This window comes from Triturus cristatus, chromosome 7 (genome assembly GCF_964204655.1).
Source record: "Triturus cristatus chromosome 7, aTriCri1.1, whole genome shotgun sequence".
Taxonomy (NCBI): Eukaryota; Metazoa; Chordata; class Amphibia; order Caudata; family Salamandridae; genus Triturus; species Triturus cristatus.
This window is the reverse complement of record NC_140590.1, coordinates 184,207,433-184,226,840: the sequence shown is the minus strand read 5'-3', so window position 1 is coordinate 184,226,840 and position 19,408 is coordinate 184,207,433. Positions and strand designations below refer to the sequence as shown.

At 38.1% G+C, this 19,408-nt stretch overlaps 1 protein-coding gene across 1 annotated transcript in view; it reads left to right on the top strand.

Annotated features, from left to right (window-relative positions):
* The window catches only part of LOC146809179 (alpha-tectorin-like), a 934,770-nt gene that overhangs the window by 770,726 nt on the left and 144,636 nt on the right, over nt 1-19,408 (top strand). The gene's annotated exons all lie outside the window — the stretch shown is intronic.

Below are 19,408 nucleotides of genomic sequence, written 5' to 3'. Positions count from 1 at the left end.
TTGTTTAAGAGAGTAAACATATGTACGTTTCTGTAGAAGGAAGTATAGTGGTGTGTGTATAGCTGTATATGCAAGTAAATGGATGTGTATTTGCATGTGTGAGTATGTGTGTGAGTAACTCTATGTATGAGTGTAGGTGTGTAACAGGATGTATAGGTATATGAGTACATATGATGACTGAGTACATATATGAGTGACTATATAGAAGTGTTGATGAATGAGTGGATGCGTATGTAGATTTTGGAATTACTGAATAGGTTGTTCTAACTGGTATTGGTATCTCTATAGTTTTCAAAACTTTAGTTTGTATTTTTCAATGTGTGTATCAAAGTTTATATTAGGATAAGAGGAGGTCTGCCACTCTTACACAAGGATGATGTCATCAGTGATGTCATCAGTGATGTCATTTGAGATGTCATCAGTGATGTCATGAGTGATGTCACTGACCATGTCATGAGTGATGTAATATGTGACGTCATCAGCAGTGGATTGCGGTCGCGGTGCGCGCACGGTGAAAAAACTGAAAAAAAACAATTTAATAAAAACATAACTTAGCATTTAAAAAAACGTACAAATTCACTGAAAAAACTATAGGTTTCACACACGTTATAGTTATGAATTAGCATTTAAAAAACCTTGCAAATTCACTTAAAAAACCATAGGTTTCACACATGTTATAGTTAGCTGGACATTTCACTCGTAAAAAAACAATGAAATTCCCCCGTTATAGTTAGTGCAGGCAACTATAACTCACGCGACCGCAATCCTCTGCTGATGACGTCAGATATTACATCACTGATGACATATGTGTCTTTATGAAAAATAAATATTTGTAAAATATGTATAGCTAAAGATTAATGGAAGAAGACATGGGTAAATAAGTGTCTAAATACAGTGATGTTTCTGTCTGTTGGTGTATAAGTGGCTGCATTGTTTTGTGAATATTTATATGTGTGTCTATGTGGGTTATCGATTGGTTGTCTGAGTATCTGTTGTCTGAGTGTTATTGTGGGTAGGCTGTGTGTAACCTGTGCATAGATGTGTGAGTGGGTGATTCTATGGGTGCATGGTTTTAAGATTGCATCTGTGATGGACTTTACGTTTGAGCGAGTGTATGTATGGGTGTGTTAGGGATTCAATGTATATCTCAGTGGTACAATTGCAACTAACTACATATGTGAAAGGCAGTATATATGTGTGTAAGAGTATATAAGTGGCTAGCTGTGAGAATGTGTGATTGTGACAGTGACTGTATGGATGAGTGTGTGCTTTTGTCAATGATTCTAATGGAGCATAAAAATTTGATACTATTTTTGTGAGCAAGGGAACTTGATTGTGTATAACTGTATAGGTGAGCAAATGGCAGTGTGATTATTTTTATGAATGACTAGGTGTGAGAGTACCTCTATGGATAATTGTTAGTGTGTGAGTGTCTATATAGGTGTGTGTATAAATTCATATGATAATTTTTTATGGAGTGACTGTAACTATGAGTGACGTTTCACGTGAGTGTGTGTAGGTGTATGTAGACCTAAAAGTTAATATGTGGGTATGCAGTTATTGGTATTGCATTATTTATGGATATGAGAATGGAACTCTGTAATTTTGAGTTGGTATATCAAAGGTTTTGTAAGGGTGTGAAAAGATGTTGTAATTTATCACATTGTTGACGTCATCAGTGATGTCATCAGTGATGTCATTTTAGATGTCATCAGTGATGTCATCAGTGATGTCACTGACCATGTCATGAGTGATGTAATATGTGACGTCGTCAGCAGTGGATTGCGGGTGCGCGAGTTATAGTTAGCTGAACTAACTATAACGGGGGAATTTCATTGGTTTTTTACAAGCGAAATGTCCAGCTAACTATAACATTTGTGAAACCTATGTTTTTTTCATTGAATTTGCAAGGTTTTTTAAATGCTAATTCCTAACTATAACGTGTGTGAAACCTATGGTTTTTTCAGTGAATTTGCAAGCTTTTTTAAAAGCTAATTTCTAAATATAACGCGCGTGAAAGCTATATCTTTTTGTGTTTTTGCATGGTTTTTTGAATTTTATTTCTTAACTATAATGTGTGTGAAACCTAAGATTTTTTATTGTTTTTTTTTCTTTTTTACATCATTTTTTTCCTTTTTATTTTTTCCTTTAAACACTATTCTACCTATGTATATATTCATGGTTTTAATTCATTCTTCAATTTATAAAGATTCACCTTTTTTAAATAATTGGTTAGATATAGTTGTATAACATAGTTAATATCTTCAACAAACCTTTTTTTTTTTTTAATTTTTTTTTTACCGTGCGCGTAAGGTAAGCTTACCGTAAGCGCACGGTTCGCTTTATGTACGGTGAGCGTATGTAATATTTCTACTCTGTTTGCGTATGCTTACGCAATTTGCGTAGGCGTCCGTACTTCCTACGCGACGCGTAAGCGCATGCTTTACGCGCGCACGCGCTCGCGCACGTTACGCGGAAGTGTACGAGCGTGCCTGTAATGCGCATGCGCGCGTGCGCGTGTCTTTCGTACGCGCATGCGTACTTTTACCGTACGCGCTCGGTAAGCTTAACGTGCGCGTACGGTTGGTCATGTGATCAAGAAACAACACTTTTGATTGGTTTAAACTACTTTCAGTTCTGGAATCTTCCTACACCACACCCCCTCATTACTGCTTGTGATTTCTTAGGAGAAGGAGCTGAATTGTCTTTGGTATACAATGGCAGAGCAGCAGACCTCTTCTGAGAGTGAGCAGGGCAGCAGCATCATCAGGCAGAGAAGGAGGAATCATAAGAATTCTTTTGTTTGGGAGTATTTTACTTTTCCAGAGGGGCAGAAAAAGGTAAATGCTCCATTAGTCACCTGCTCACTTTGTGAGCGTGTCTTATCTAGAGGTAACCCAAGGAAGAAGTATTCCTTTGGTAACCACACTATGCTGAGACACATTAGGGATGTACATCCCAGGACTTTTGATCGACATTCTGAAGCAAATCCTTCAGAAAGTCACCTGAGCACACCCGCAGAAGCTCAGCCGAGTACATCTTCGGCAGCTCAGCCGAGCCCTTCCTCTGCGGTGGGAGCATCACCCTCTTCTGCTCCTCTGGAAACGAACCCTCGATTTCTGAAGGTACAAATGAGGTGCACCAGATGTTATGGTCTAATTGTTCATGGGGAGAGCAGTGTTTCCCTAATAAACAATAAGATAGACCAGCGCATCTGTGGTCCTTGTTAATATTCCCATTCTTTCTTTCCTCTGTCCCTGTATTAACACAACGGCTCTTTTAAGAGCCATCCTTACCTCACAACTTTTTTTTAACTTTTTTAATTAATTTTTTTATTTTTTATTTTTACCGTACGCGTACTTTTTTTTTTTTTTTTAAAAGAACAATTTTTTTTTTTACCCTACAAGGTCCTTGAGGGAGTACAACGGAAATGAGAAAAGCAGAGAGAGGAGAAGTGAAAAAAAGGGAGCATGAAAATAAATGTGTAATAAATACAGAAATTTCACACTTACCTGACCAAAAAAATAACATATTTATTAATAAATGCTTCATTTAAATTGCTAGAAAAAACTTTTTTTTTTTTAAATTTTTTTCTCAATCTGAAAAAAAAGAAAAAAGTATTAATATTTAATAATACATTTTAGAATATAGTGCACATAATTTCATATTTTAAAACAAATTGTTGCCCTTTTTTTGCTGTTTTCAGAATATATTGAATTTCACTGTAAATCGTGAAAGCAATAGCATTCATCACTTAACAGCGGGCAAAAACAAATAACAATCTGAAAGATTGTTTAAAAAAAGCCCAGAATCTCTTCTCACTAAAACATACCTTTATAGAAATGTTACATATTTTTTTAAAATATCATCTAAGAAGAATAACTTTTTGCACTAAATATCGTCTTAAAATTTTTGTTGCATAAGCATAATCACCAAAATAATATGTGTCAAAGAAGTCCACAATACAAATTGTTACCTTTCCTTTAGGCCAAATGGTAATTTTTAAAACCTTTTTTGATGAAATTTCCAATGGTAATCCAAGAAAATTGCAAAAATGATTTGTACAGATGTTGCAAATTCTATCTAAAATTTTGGTTTCAGAAACATTAAATAGGAATTTGCTAAATCAAAAGGCAAACGTCGCTTAAAAACCAATTGAGAATCATTACACAGTGTCCAGCCTTTTTCACATTTAAGATAAACTGTGTAATGACCAGAAGTTATCGTAGGTCCATCATGAAAAATTATTGCAACTGTAACAAAAGTTTTTCCTGAAATTGATAATTGCTGTTCTATAAACTTCTTTATTAAATTGTCCAATTTTGAACCATCAGCTCTACAACGTTGCATCATTAAAATTACATACTGTCCATATTTCTTTAAAAATAACGTTAAAAACATGTCAGATTTACATTCACAGCATTCCATGCTATGATTGGCATCTTTAACTAATTTACTAAAACTCACTGATTTACTTTCTGGCAATGTTAAATAGATAAACCTTTCTGAATCAACATTAGAGCTGCATGTGTAGAAACAGTTTTCACAAGTATGTTCCCATTTATAAGAGAGACCGAACATATTCTCAATATCTATGCCTTCATCTTCCAGTACCATAAGGACATACATCAAGAATTCCTGTGCACCTTGCTGGACATTTTGAGTAAACTGTGTACGTCCTGAACATACATCTAAAAGATTTCTAATTTCATTAGCACTTTCTATTTTAGTTTTATCAATACTCAGTTTCTCATAAAGGAGACTTAGCACAGAACAGAATCTTTTATCATGATTTACTATTATCTGCTCTTGCAAACTTTCAAGATAAAATACAACATTTAGCACTACATTAGCGTAGCAGTTGACACCAGAGCTATTTTCAAAATGACAACCAACAACCTCTTCAACATTATCCTTTTTCTTTTTCTTGCAATCACATGAGTCTCTTTTTGTTTTCTCTTCTCTACATCCTCATTACAGATATTCTCAAATCTACTTTTCTGAGAAACAACACGTTTCTCCAACACAGGATACTGACCTAAATGAGGAGCATAGGTTCTTCTTAATCTATTATACTCCTTTACACAATTTGCATCTGCACTAACTTTTGAGTCATCAAAGTCTATCATGAATAAACCAGATAATGTTTTCACTCGTGACAAAGCAACATATGCCATACCTTCTTTGAACACAGGAGAACCAATGTTTACAAAAGCACTATCTACAGTTAATCCTTGAGACTTGTGAATAGTTACAGCATATGCTAGAGAAAATGGAAACTGCTTCCTACGTACATATAAGTCTTTTACAAGCAAAAAACTGACTGAACAACGACTAATATCTTTAATCTCTGCAATCTGATCAAATTGTATTTTTAAAAATTCAATTCCATCTTTTTTCTGGTATTTCACAAAACCCACACCTTTACCCATAGCTCCATTCACTAAACCTTTTTCAACATCCAAATTTCTCCTTAAAAATACTCGACAGTTCATCAAAGATATAGATTTTTTTCTAATCCAGCTGTTTTCGAAATGTTCTTCTCTAGAGAATCCAATTTATTTTGCAGTTTGCCTGTTAATGTAATAGTAATTCCTTCATGCTGAATTTTATCAACTGCTTCCATTTTCTTAAACATTAGCAAGCGATGTAAGGTAATTCCTTTTATATTATATGCTGCTAACCCAGTTGGAGCAGTAACAACACAAGACACAGTTGAATCTGTTTTTTGCTGTAGGTAGCTTCTGATGACTTTAATTAGGAAACTTTTTCCAGTTCCAGCTTGTCCACTCACATACATTCTGATTGGTTCAAATGATGTGCATGTGCACTCTTTATTTTCATGTAGTAATCCGTGATCAATTTTTTTTCTGACTTCTTCATAAATTTGTTGTTGTTCTTCATTCAGTTGTTGTTCCAAATTTGGTAAGTCTATTAAATCTTCTTGAGCTTGATTCATAGCTGTTTCAACTTCATTCATGGCTATTGCAGCTTCATTTTCTACAATTGGTTGTCCTAGGGGATCTTGACTGAGCGTTTCAGAACTTTGGCTGTCTTGAGAACTGTCTCTAGCTACTTCAGCTGCAATTGTTGCTTCCTGTTCAATCTTTTCATTTAACATTTGCACATAATTTATGAAAGTACTGCATTCAATCGTATCTTTACATGCATTGAATGAATCCTCATAGCTTTCAAATTCTCCAAGTAGTTCGTCCTCTGTATGCCATGGTTTAAACAGCTGTAAAAGTGCCAAGTAGTAAAATTCCTTTTTGTCAGTAGTGTCGCAACTCAGCTTCCTATGATTAATCAAACTTCCTTTTGTTTGCTTCACCAAATATCCTTCCTCACCAATGACTTTATATTTTCCATTATTGATGTCTTCTGTGGCTTTCCGTGAAAAAATGTAGTTTTGCAGCACTTCATAGAGACACATGTTCTCAAGATGACAACTTATTTTTGGGTAATACGTGTCCAACATGTTTGTTTTCAAAATATCTGTACTTTCCGGGTCGTTCTCGGCCAAATATTCAATTTCTGCAACAGATTTCAGTACCCGATTTCGCATTGCTGCAAGGCCTAAACTTACCCAAATTATTCTTCTGGATTTCGAGTACAGACTTGCAGATGATAACCTATCTGAGCATTCGTAGGATCCAATTTCTCGATGTGATAACATCTTTAAACTGAAACTGTATAGTTTCTTACTGACAGTTTTCTCGTGAGAAATCTCTTCCCACATTTCCTTCAATTCCGTTTTCTCAGATTTAGTAATGTATGATATGACATACCGAGCAACAGCAATAGAATTGTCTGCCACATACTGAATATCCATGTTAGCATTCCACATGGATAAAATGACTGGGTTGTAGTCATTTATATATTTTGACTCTTCTTTTCTTCTTAGGTTGTAGGTATTCTTAGGCGATTTTCTTGTAATAGTATGTCGCACAGCTGACATAAAACTGTTTACTCTTCCTTTTGAAAGAACAGGTCGTGGAAATCCAAATCGACATTTTGTGTAGAATTTATCTTTACTCTTGTACTTCCGCCAACAGTATTTTCCACACTGATGACTTTGGAAACGTAAAACTTGGTCTTTTAACTTTTTCTCTTCTGTGCTTTTAGGTATAGCACATGTTGCATATTCTTCGATGAAAGATAAAACTGCTTCATCAGCATCTGTTCCAAATTTTGGGGCATCCTTGATCCACAACAGCATATGAATATGAGGAGCACCTCTTGCTTGGTACTCTTTTCTCCAAAAGAAATCCACAACTTCTCCAAGAGGTGGATTTTTTTTTATTGCAGATGAAGGACATCATAGCCTCAAATCTATGATTGAAATATCTGCAAACATTAACCGGATCCAATGAGCACAGTTCTCCTGCTGTCTTGTATTCGATGTTTTTAATGTTTGAATTTGCCTCTCGAAGAAAATCCAGAAGATCATCCCAAGCGTACTCTGCACAGCTTAGGGTAAGGAACCATGTAGGAGTTCCTAAATTCCGTAAGATGCATTTCAATTCTCCATGGCGTCGGTACCAATATTCATTTGTCCCACGCTGACAAGCCATCAGATTGATCAATTGTGATTCCAAATGATCATCTCGCTGCTGCACTTTGTTCATAAAATCCTTAGGTGACACATTATGTAGATGTACTCCACTTTTTAAAATGTGATTTACTGCATAAGATAGTACAGACAAGTCACTTTCAAATAACAGGTGGAACAAATAAGGAATACTTTGACGAAATCTGGGATCTTCTGCATATAATCTTGTAGTCTGATACTCAGAAGCAGGAATCTGGACTGGACGTTCATCGTATCGTCCACCTTCTCCTGTAGGAAACAGCTGGGGAAAACAACGAGCTTCCAAACTCTCCTCCCATACACTTACGGGAGTTCCTTTGGCTTTTTTCATCTGAAATAGATCAATAGTGTTTGCCATAACTTCTTTTGAATGAAGAGGATGTATGCTGAAATGTTCATAAATTTCTTCTTCTTTTGACTTGTCCACTTTTTCAATTTGCCCAGTTGGTGTGTCTGTGTCTCCTACTAAATCTTCTTCATCTTCATCTATATAAATTGATTCATACCATTTATTATTCCTTTTCAAATATAAATTTGCTCTTTGTACTTTCCGTACATCTACCAGCTCCTGCCAAATTTTCTTACTCTTTGTAGGTACACCATTAACCAGAATAACTAATGGTTCAGTTTCCAAAGTATCTGTATCAATAGTTTCCATATTTTTTTTCAAATCCAACGGCAAATAGACAACTCTTCCTTTTAATCCTCTCTGTAAATCTGAAGGAGGTAATTTGCCTGTTTTTGGCTCCATACGTACTATGGTCTGGAATGGATGAACACATTGAATGAGTATAGACTCATACGTCTTTAAATCAGAAAGTTCTGCAGGAACTTCAACCAATTCTAAATTATTATGTACAGCTCTAGCTGGCATTTTATTTTCTTCTAACTTGTTGTAACAGTATTTACAAATACGATGATCTTCACCCAAATCAAAACAATTTTCAAGAAATATATATGTTGCAAAATCCTTCCACTTATAATTATCTTCTTCTTCACTTTTTTTGTAGAGATCAACATTCCTTGTTTGGATTTTATAATGGCTTCTCCGGCAACAAATACAAGTAATATTTGGTCTTTCATTAGAGATGATAGCAAATTTTGTTATTTGATCTTCAAATTTCTTATTTACGGAGGGTTCTACATTCTCTTCCACATTTTCCTCAATAACTGTGTCATTCCCTGCACTTTCTTGTTCCGGACCAAAGTAACTTAACTGAATTTCATCAGTAACCTTCTCAACATCTGATACAGTTCCACGGAACAGAGCCCTATTCAACTCATTTAAATTTAGTGCTGGACTTTAAGCAAAATACAATCTTCTCACAAATTTTCTAATTTCAGTATGATGAACTGCCAGCATCCTAAAATGGTGAAAAACACTTTGACAAACTTTTCTAGATAGACAAGCCAGAGAGTGTCCTTGCAAACCAGTATTCTCTCTCACTCTGCATGGATCTAGTCCTTGAAGCACCTTAATCTTCTGTTTAACACTCTTTTTACTATATTCTCTTAAAAACTCACGTAATTTATCAATAGATTCCTGTCGCAAAGTACAAATACTACTACAATTCCAAGTATACACTGGGGCTTTAGGACGTCTCCCCATAACCTCATCTGCAATCACTTCTTCCTCATTTCTTGGAACCATTTTCTTCTTTTCCATTATACAACCATCTTTTACTTCATAAGCTCGTCCAGTGGTGTCAACTGCATGCTGCAAACTATTACTTTGAAGATAACTCTCTTCATTAAAAAATGGTTCAGTACTTGAACTATGCATCCATTCTCCTAAAAACACTTTACAAAAGTTATTTCTTTTCACTACTCTTTTCGTTTTGCTTTGTGACTTCATTACATTGACTATTTTTTCTGTTCAAAATTAAAATGAATAGTTTTCTTTTTAATTCTAAAGCCTTAGCTACAATGGCTTCAATATCTTTTTTTCTCTTGTAAAATTTTGCTTTTTTCTTATATTTTTTCACATCCATTAGCAAATTGGACATCACTCTTCTCTGAAACATTTTCCTACGGATCTCTTTAAATGCTGTTTTTCTTTTTAAGTCAATTTTTATTGCTTCTGCTTGTACATTAGCATTTAGTAAATTCTCACTTTTGTCCTGTTGTTTTCTACTTGAAACAGATTTTCCAATGGGGACATTTTTTAAATTTTTCCTTTTTTTGAATATATTTTTAAAGAATTCCTTTGTCTGCTTACCAGAAGACTTTTTCTTTTTTCCAACATGAGCATCTTCAACTAACTTGGGTCCTCCAGTTGTCTTCAAATATACATGTTTTTTCTGTTCTTTTCGCTCTCTTGATTTATAGGCATCTTATATTTCCTTCACTGCTCTGCAGCAATACCTGAAAGAAACTAAAAAAAAATACCTTTTTGTAATTTAAATATATTACTATATTTTTTATGAGCTTTTCTAATCTTAGAATACTAACTACCCCTTTCCTACAAGTGAAAAACACAATAAAACCAACACAAATTAAATCTCTAAGAACAATTCCTGTGTGCACACAGACAGGTGTGATTCTAGGCAGAACACGATATTTGATTTGCAATTCAAAAGCACACTTACTAATGTTTTTTTTGCAACTGTTAATTACTCTAACAGTCTGACACATTTTCCTTATAGTTTAGAGAGGCAGAAAAGAGCACATGTCCAAACAGCTTTTTCAGAGCATGTACATGTGTAACCTGGCTGACTGACTACACTCCAGCAAAGGTAATGAGCCTTGGTGATGTTCAATGCATTAGCGTTCCTCACTCCTACCTAAAACACCACACAGTGCTGATTAGTAAGCATGAGTGTACAGGAAAAACAGCTAGCTCTCTGCTAAGAGTGTGGTTCTGGAGACTGTCTACTGTCAGGTGCAAGAGAGACTTGAATGGACCCTTACATAACTGCATAAACACTGTAAACATGTACGTAAGACTACATGTGTGGTAAGGGTTAATATGAGTATTTAGCATGTAGCAACTACATGACCCATTGCACGAGTGGAAGAAAAATCTACCATGTTGATTTCAAATATGTTAGCATTTGCCTCTTATTTGAGATACTGTTTTGGGCTGAATGCTAACCATCACATTTCCAGAAAACAAGCTTCCCCTTTCATACGAATGCAATTCTAAATGAACCAGAGTGACACGAAATAGATCTCTGAGAACAATTCCTGTGTGCTCACAGACTCATGGTGTGATTCTAGGCAGAAAACGAAATTTGCTTGCCAATTTCAAAGCACACTTACTACTGTTTTTTTCTGCAAGTGTTAAGTACTCTAACAGTCTGATACATTTTCATTACAGTTTTCAGAAACAGAAAAGAGCACATGTGCAAACAGCTTTTTGAGACCAAGAACATGTGTGACCTTGGTGACTGACTACACCCCAGCAAAAGAAATCAGCCTTAGTGATGTTGAATGTATTTGCGTTACTCACTCCTACCTGAAACACCACTCACTTGTGAATACTAAGCATGATTCTACAGGATAAACAGCTGGGTGTGTGCTAAGAGTCTGCTTCTGCAGACTGTGTATTTTCAGTTACAAGAGACATATGCATGGATACATCCAAAAAGAACCAGAGTGACACGAAATACATCTCTGACAACAATTCCTGTGTGCTCACAGATTCATTGTGTGATTCTAGGCTGAAAACGAAATTTGCTGGCCAATTTCAAAGCACACTTACTACTGTTTTTTTCTGCAAGTGATAAGTACTCTAACAGTCTGATACATTTTCATTACAGTTTTCAGAAACAGAAAAGAGCACATATGCAAACAGCTTTTTGAGACCATGAACATGTGTGACCTTGGTGACTGACTACACCCCAGCAAAAGAAATCAGCCTTAGTGATGTTGAATGTATTTACGTTACTCACTGCTACCTGAAACACCACTCACTTGTGAATACTAAGAATGATAGTACAGGATAAACAGCTGGGTGTGTGCTAAGAGTCTGCTTCTGCAGACTGTGTATTTTCAGTTACAAGAGACATATGCATGGATACATCCAAAAAGAACCAGAGTGACACGAAATACATCTCTGACAACAATTCCTGTGTGCTCACAGATTCATTGTGTGATTCTAGGCTGAAAACGAAATTTGCTTGCCAATTTCAAAGCACACTTACTACTGTTTTTTTCTGCAAGTGATAAGTACTCTAACAGTCTGATACATTTTCATTACAGTTTTCAGAAACAGAAAAGAGCACATGTGCAAACAGCTTTTTGAGACCATGAACATGTGTGACCTTGGTGACTGACTACACCCCAGCAAAAGAAATCAGCCTTAGTGATGTTGAATGTATTTGCGTTACTCACTGCTACCTGAAACACCACTCACTTGTGAATACTAAGCATGATTCTACAGGATAAACAGCTGGGTGTGTGCTAAGAGTCTGCTTATGCAGACTGTGTATTTTCAGTTGCAAGAGACATATGCATGCATGCATCCATAACAGCTTAAACATTGTAGTAATGTATGTAAAAGTACATGTGTGGCAAGGTTTAATTGCAGTTTTGTATATGTATGATCAAGCTCAGCAATTGCATGATTAGAAGCAAAATCTGCGATATCAATTTCAAATGTGTTACCATTTACCTCCCATTTGTGTGTTACTGATTTATGCTGAATGGAAACCATCATATTTACAAAAAGAAAGCTGCCCCTTTCCTACAAACGCCATTCTTACAGAACCGGACCATCACTATTAAAATCTCTAACAACAATTCCTGTGTGCACACAGACTCATGGGTTGATTCTAGGCACAAAACAGTATTCCTCAGTGATACCAGTACACCTTAACTTATGGTAAAAACACACTCCATAATATTTAACTAGTTCAAGACAGTTAAATATCTCCCAAACCACAAAATGTAAAACATAACTTTTAAAGAAGAATCGCATTTCTAATATTTATATAAAAAATCACCACATACATCCTCTCTCAAACTCATATCTCACCTTTAAAATGACTTAGTTGAGAAAGAAATGTGGCACTCAAACAGCAGACTATCAGAGTCAGAATATCAGAGCTCTACACCTCTCTCCTCTCTCCAGAACCAGTAAATGGCAATGTTTCCCTCTCTTTTTTCACACATATACATGTTAATTACAAATCTCAGTGCTTCCCACATTTTTTCAAATTAAATCACACATTTCTATTGGTTGAAAACTTCAACCCTTTTCCAAATGTACCCTTCCCCCAACTTGACTTCTGCCTGCTACCATAGCAACAGCTCATGGAACACTGCTGTGAGCAGAGAGGCCAGAAGTTCAGCACACAATGTTTCAAATCCAAAGAGCAAGAGTGCTTCACCTGTCAAACCTAACAGCAAATCCAAATTAATCTTCTGTGGGAACACAATTTTCTGAACCAATACAAAACATGCTTCTAAAAATGTACACATACAGCCTAGTTTTTACTGTAAAATGATTTGAATCAGCCAATGAGTTCTTTTTATTTAAAAAAATATGTATGCCTCCATTTTACAACTGTCTTTCATTTCATATTGCCATTCTACTGAAAGACACCTCCTGAGCGCATCCAGATCTCCTTGAAAGATGTTCACAGTGTGGATTGTAGGTCACATCTATGTCTTCTGGAGTGAAAAGTATGCAGAAAAAAGAGGTATGGTGAGAGACCTTGCTTTGCCAAATGTAGACATTAAATGGATTGGTCAGAGAGGGTTAAAGTGGCACCAATTATTGCCTTTGGTGAAAACCTTTCAACATCTCCCACAGCCTAACCTTATTATTGTGCACTGTGGTGGAAATGACCTAAGCACTTTAACTGAGGTAGGTCTGGAAATGCTTATTAAGGACACCTTTGTGCAATTGATGTCGCTTTTTCCTCAATCTGCCTTTGTATATTCTAACATATGCCAAAGGCAAAAGTGGAACTGGTCCAACCAATTTTGTCCGCAGATTGACAAAGCAAGAAAGCACGTCAACAAATCGATTTCTGCTTTCCTCAGAGACTATGGTATGGGTTCTATATACCACAACAACTTGCGTTACAACATGCAAGGCATTTATAGAGGAGACGGTGTACATTTCACTGATGAAGGCAACAGAGTCTTCCTCTTGAACTTTAGACTCTGCATTGGTACTTACTTGTAAGTACCACAAAAAAACACTTCATAAACACAACGGCTCTTTTTAGAGCCCCCTAATATCTAAACACTTAATTTTTTTTTTTACTTCTATTTTTTTTATTTATTTTTTTCTGCCGTACGCGTACGGTAAGCTTACCGTACGCGCACCCCGCGATTTAAAAAAAAAATGTATATGTATTTTTCATACTTTTGTGACCTTCTTGGACCCCCTGACAAACGCTAGGGGGTCTGCAACTCTCTTCGTTGCCCCCTTTTCACGTTCTCCACCTTTGTTTATCAGTGTGAGACACACAAAATGGCGGCCGACACTTCCTGATTTCGACCGATTCGAATGTTTACAGTCATGTAACCACCAATCAGAATTAGGCTCGCGCACAGCACCGTGCGCGTATGGTAAGCTTACCGTACGCGCTCGGAGCGCGCTTATAGATATATATATTGATTTAAATGCTATTTTCTCAGCAAATACTGAACACATTTACACCAGACCTACAAAAGGCACATCCCTGACCTGAGGACTACCTCTCTGCCAAATTTCAAGTAATTCTGTTCAGCCGCTCGGGCTGTAGCTTGGACTAAAGGTCCTATGGAAAAATGCATGGAGAAAACACGTTTTGGGACCCCCCCTTTTTCTCAGCCCCCGCTTGACGAATCCCTCCAAGACTTTCAGGATAGGAGCAGAGCGGAGCGGAGCGGAGCGCCCCACCTATTTTGAAAATTTCGCCAGGATTCGTCAATCGGCGCCAAAGTTATTCAAAATAGAATGTTGCGGATTTCCTATGGAAACACGGTCCTAACTATAACTACCTACTGGCGACCGCCAGTAGGTAATATATACATATGTATATATATATACATATGTATATATATATATATATATATATATCCATAAATTAAAAGCTGTCTAAGCAATTAATGTTTTATAGGCATGTTCTAAAAACTGATCCGTCCTTATAATTGCACTGTCCTCTTTGAGCCTGAAACAATAGCGTACAGCCTCTGCAGTTGTTCTTATTTTAGCATTATTAAACAAGGGGCGTAAATATATCCCCTGTATGGGCAACAGCTTTGGGCAGATGCAAATTGAATGTTCAAGAGTTTCTTTATTGATTTCACAAAGCTGACATATTTGTATACCTTTAAGGGCCTAGTTCCAAGACCGTTCAACCTCCCCATTCGGAATACAGAATTGTCTAAACCTTAAGTATTTCCATTTTATGTAACTGAACAAATTCCATCCGAAGTATTCTTGAGCCTGTAAGGTATAAGTATCAATTACTAAAACTGTATGGTTATATTTCCCAGCTTGTAGAAGATCTAAATTCCACTGCTTTGTCATTAGCGTATTACGAATTATGTTTTTCCGCACGTCCCTAGTCATTCGCCCCATCTCCTGTATATCAGGCAGGTCATAAGATCTTATTTCCATCATTATACTATGTAGTTGCAAATCTCTGACTTTTTTAGACACTTGTGACTTCTCTGGTCACCTACAGTAAAGAAATGATGTAGCCGCTCAACTGTAATACCTTACCACTGTTTAGATCTAACGACACAATGCCTGCTGCCCAAGCCAGCAGTAAAGGGGAAAGGCAGGACACTGAGCATAATTAAAACTGCAGTTCAAACACCGGAAAAGGCTGGCAAATGGTGTGCACTTTCGCGGCCGCTTTGATGTTCTCAGTGGCCTCCCGGCTCACTGAGAACATCAAAGCGGCCGCAAAAGTGATCACGCAGGCTGACAAATGGTGCGCGCGCCCGGCGCACATGCACTGTAGCTGGAGGCCTGAAAAAAGCCACTAGTTAGCCCTTCCAAAACCCGCTTACTAAAACTCTCGCCAGAGCAGTGCTAAAGCGCTAGCTCAGCCGAGACCTAAAAAGGCATGCAATAGAGTGGATTCCATTGAGCAGATTTTACTTACAAAAATCGTGCTCTGTCACTACACATAAACATTAATTCCTGCAATGCAGATACCCTTACAAAATGGCGCATGGGTGTCTGCACTGGTGCAAAGAAGCTATTTTTAGCACCAGCGCAAGGGAAAACACAGGGGTGCACCATATTCTTTATTGAATGTCGCACCGCAGCACTGCACAATAGCTCGCAGCACCGCTTTGCACCATTTCCTAGTAAATATACCTCGGAGTATTTTTGTATCCACTGCAAATACCCCAAACAGGAGGTCAGAGTGACCTGAAAAATAAATCACTATTCTGCCCCAGCTTACCAGCTGAAAACAAAATGGATGTATTCTCGGAACTAGTAATGAAGAACATTGAAAAATGACAAAGATCATCTAACTGAGGAAATGATAACCAGGGGAAAAAAGAACAACACACCATTCGGGGTGATTCTTCCGCTTAATAAATTAAATTTAATTTTCTTTCATAACCAGTCTTCCTAAAGATAACAAGTTAAAGGTAAAACCTGGTGCTAATATCATAATCTTATCAAGAGCACTAATCAAGAGCAGTCCTCCAACATCTGATGGACAAAACTTACAATTAAAAACCTGAAAAAAAATCCTGTTGAGAAGATTAAAGAAAAACAATTACCTAAAATTAGAAAAACATGATTATTAAATGAAGAGAAATTCCAATATGTAACTGAATCGACCCCTATCATGCAAGTAATAAACTTTACACCAAAAATACATTAGAACAGAAAGAATTCCTCATGTAGACCTCTTGTGTCTGCTAGAGCTCCCTATGTAAAAAGACAGCTAAATTTATGGACGTATTCTTGGCCTCAGATCTATTGTGGCAAGACCAAAACATCCCATGGAATAAAGATTGCCACCTTGTCACAATAGATGTGATTGCATAAAATCCATCAGTAGAACACAAACTTGGACTGCATCTAACGCCCCTCAGATGGAGAACCACTCGCTGTGCTTGGCCAAAGGCACAGCAGACAGGTGGCCGCAGGGCCTGGCTAGGAGGCCTGCACCAAGCCATTACAGACAGCCAACGGCCTCCCCCCACTGTGTTGGCCGTGCGCAGCAGGGGTTGTCCACAGGGTTTGGCCTCTAGTCTAGCCCTGCTACAAACATGGCCAGTCTGGAGCATATTACATGTTTTGATGCTTTTATTACACAAAATGATTGGTAAACTCTGAGCCATAGAATTGCCTAAATTCAGTGACCCTCACCATTGCCTATTGTTTTATTATCAATTTATTAAAAAAGATAAACAAAGCCTAAACATTCTAAATCTAAAGTCCACGCATTGTTAGCTGCACTTTGAAGAAAACAACGTTTTCAAGCTAATTGCCGCAAAGTAAACATGCAACGTAAGAAATTCATAAGGGGTACTTCACATAATATGGTCCAATAATGCACAGGAGCCTGCAATTGATGTAAGAGACCATCTCTAATTTCCTTATTAGAGTTTAAAATACTTTATTGTATTAATCATTTGATCACAATAAAAGAGAAAATGCAAACAATGAGATAAAATAATTTACATGAGTAAACATTGTATAAAAGAACATACATAATTCATAATAGGTATATACATATATATATTCACTTAAAAAACCATAGGTTTCACACATGTTATAGTTAGGTGGACATTTCACTCGTAAAAAAACAATGAAATTCCCCCGTTATAGTTAGTTGAGATAACTATAACTCGCGCGCCTGCAATCCTCTGCTCATGACGTCACATATTACATCACTCATGACATGGTCAGTGGCATCACTCATGACATCACTGATGACATCATCCTTGTGATAGAGTGGCGGTCGTGCGAGTTATAGTTATCTCAACTAACTATAACGGGGGAATTTCATTGGTTTTTTACGAGTGAAATGTCCACCTAACTATAACATGTGTGAAACCTATGGTTTTTTAAGTGAATTTGCAAGGTTTTTTTAATGCTAATTCCTAACTATAACGTGTGTGAAACCTATGTTTTTTTCAGTGAATTTGTACGTTTTTTTAAATGCTAAGTTATGTATTTATTATTATATTTTTTATTTATTTATTTTACAATAAACTACATCTGAAAAATTTATTTTATTTTTGTTATGGTTTTTCACCGTGCGCGCACGGTGCACGCACCGTGCATGCACCCCGCGATTTTTTTAAAAAAAATTAAAATGTTTTTTTCTGCCTTCGGGGTCCTTCAGGGACCCCCTGACAAAGGCTAGGGGTCAGGAACTCTCTACCCTGCCCCCTTTTCACGTTCGCCACCTTCCTTTTTCACTCTCGCACTCAAAACAAACAAAATGGCGGCCGACACTTCCTGATTTCGACCGAACGTTGACTGACATGTAACCACCAATCAGAATTACGCTCGCGCACGTTAGGGTGCGCGCACCGTGCACCAGCACCTCGACCGGCGAGTATGCCTGACGCGTTTCGGAAAATGTCCTTAATCATAGGCAAGACACTCTGCAGATTGAACAGCTGCAAACTTTATTTGAAAATAGTTGCCCGCCAATGGGCTTCTGAATAGAAAGTCCCGCGGCCTTCTGGGACTCGTAGTATTGCAGCCAGTCTCTTTACCCCAATGGGCGGTATGAATCCATCACATCAGCCCTTCGTGGGCTGCGGGGCGTTAGTGGCGTCCACAATCCATGGTTCGACCTCCCTGTAACAGCGACGATGACATTCATCTCGCATCCTGCCCCCTTTCCATCTATGGGTGGTGCGACCCTCCGCGCCCGAAGCCGGCGCGTATTAACATCAAACCACAACTGCTCAGCAGACGAGGGTGCACTCTGGGGGTCGTGATCCTCCATGGGCGCCACCAGCACCTCGACCGGCGAGTATGCCTGACGCGTTTCGGAAAATGTCCTTAATCATAGGCAAGACACTCTGCAGATTGAACAGCTGCAAACTTTATTTGAAAATAGTTGCCCGCCAATGGGCTTCTGAATAGAAAGTCCCGCTGCCTTCTGGGACTCGTAGTATTGCAGCCAGTCTCTTTACCCCAATGGGCGGTATGAATCCATCACATCAGCCCTTCGTGGGCTGCGGGGCGTTAGTGGCGTCCACAATCCATGGTTCGACCTCCCTGTAACAGCGACGATGACATTCATCTCGCATCCTGCCCCCTTTCCATCTATGGGTGGTGCGACCCTCCGCGCCCGAAGCCGGCGCGTATTAACATCAAACCACAACTGCTCAGCAGACGAGGGTGCACTCTGGGGGTCGTGATCCTCCATGGGCGCCACCAGCACCTCGACCGGCGAGTATGCCTGACGCGTTTCGGAAAATGTCCTTAATCATAGGCAAGACACTCTGCAGATTGAACAGCTGCAAACTTTATTTGAAAATAGTTGCCCGCCAATGGGCTTCTGAATAGAAAGTCCCGCTGCCTTCTGGGACTCGTAGTATTGCAGCCAGTCTCTTTACCCCAATGGGCGGTATGAATCCATCACATCAGCCCTTCGTGGGCTGCGGGGCGTTAGTGGCGTCCACAATCCATGGTTCGACCTCCCTGTAACAGCGACGATGACATTCATCTCGCATCCTGCCCCCTTTCCATCTATGGGTGGTGCGACCCTCCGCGCCCGAAGCCGGCGCGTATTAACATCAAACCACAACTGCTCAGCAGACGAGGGTGCACTCTGGGGGTCGTGATCCTCCATGGGCGCCACCAGCACCTCGACCGGCGAGTATGCCTGACGCGTTTCGGAAAATGTCCTTAATCATAGGCAAGACACTCTGCAGATT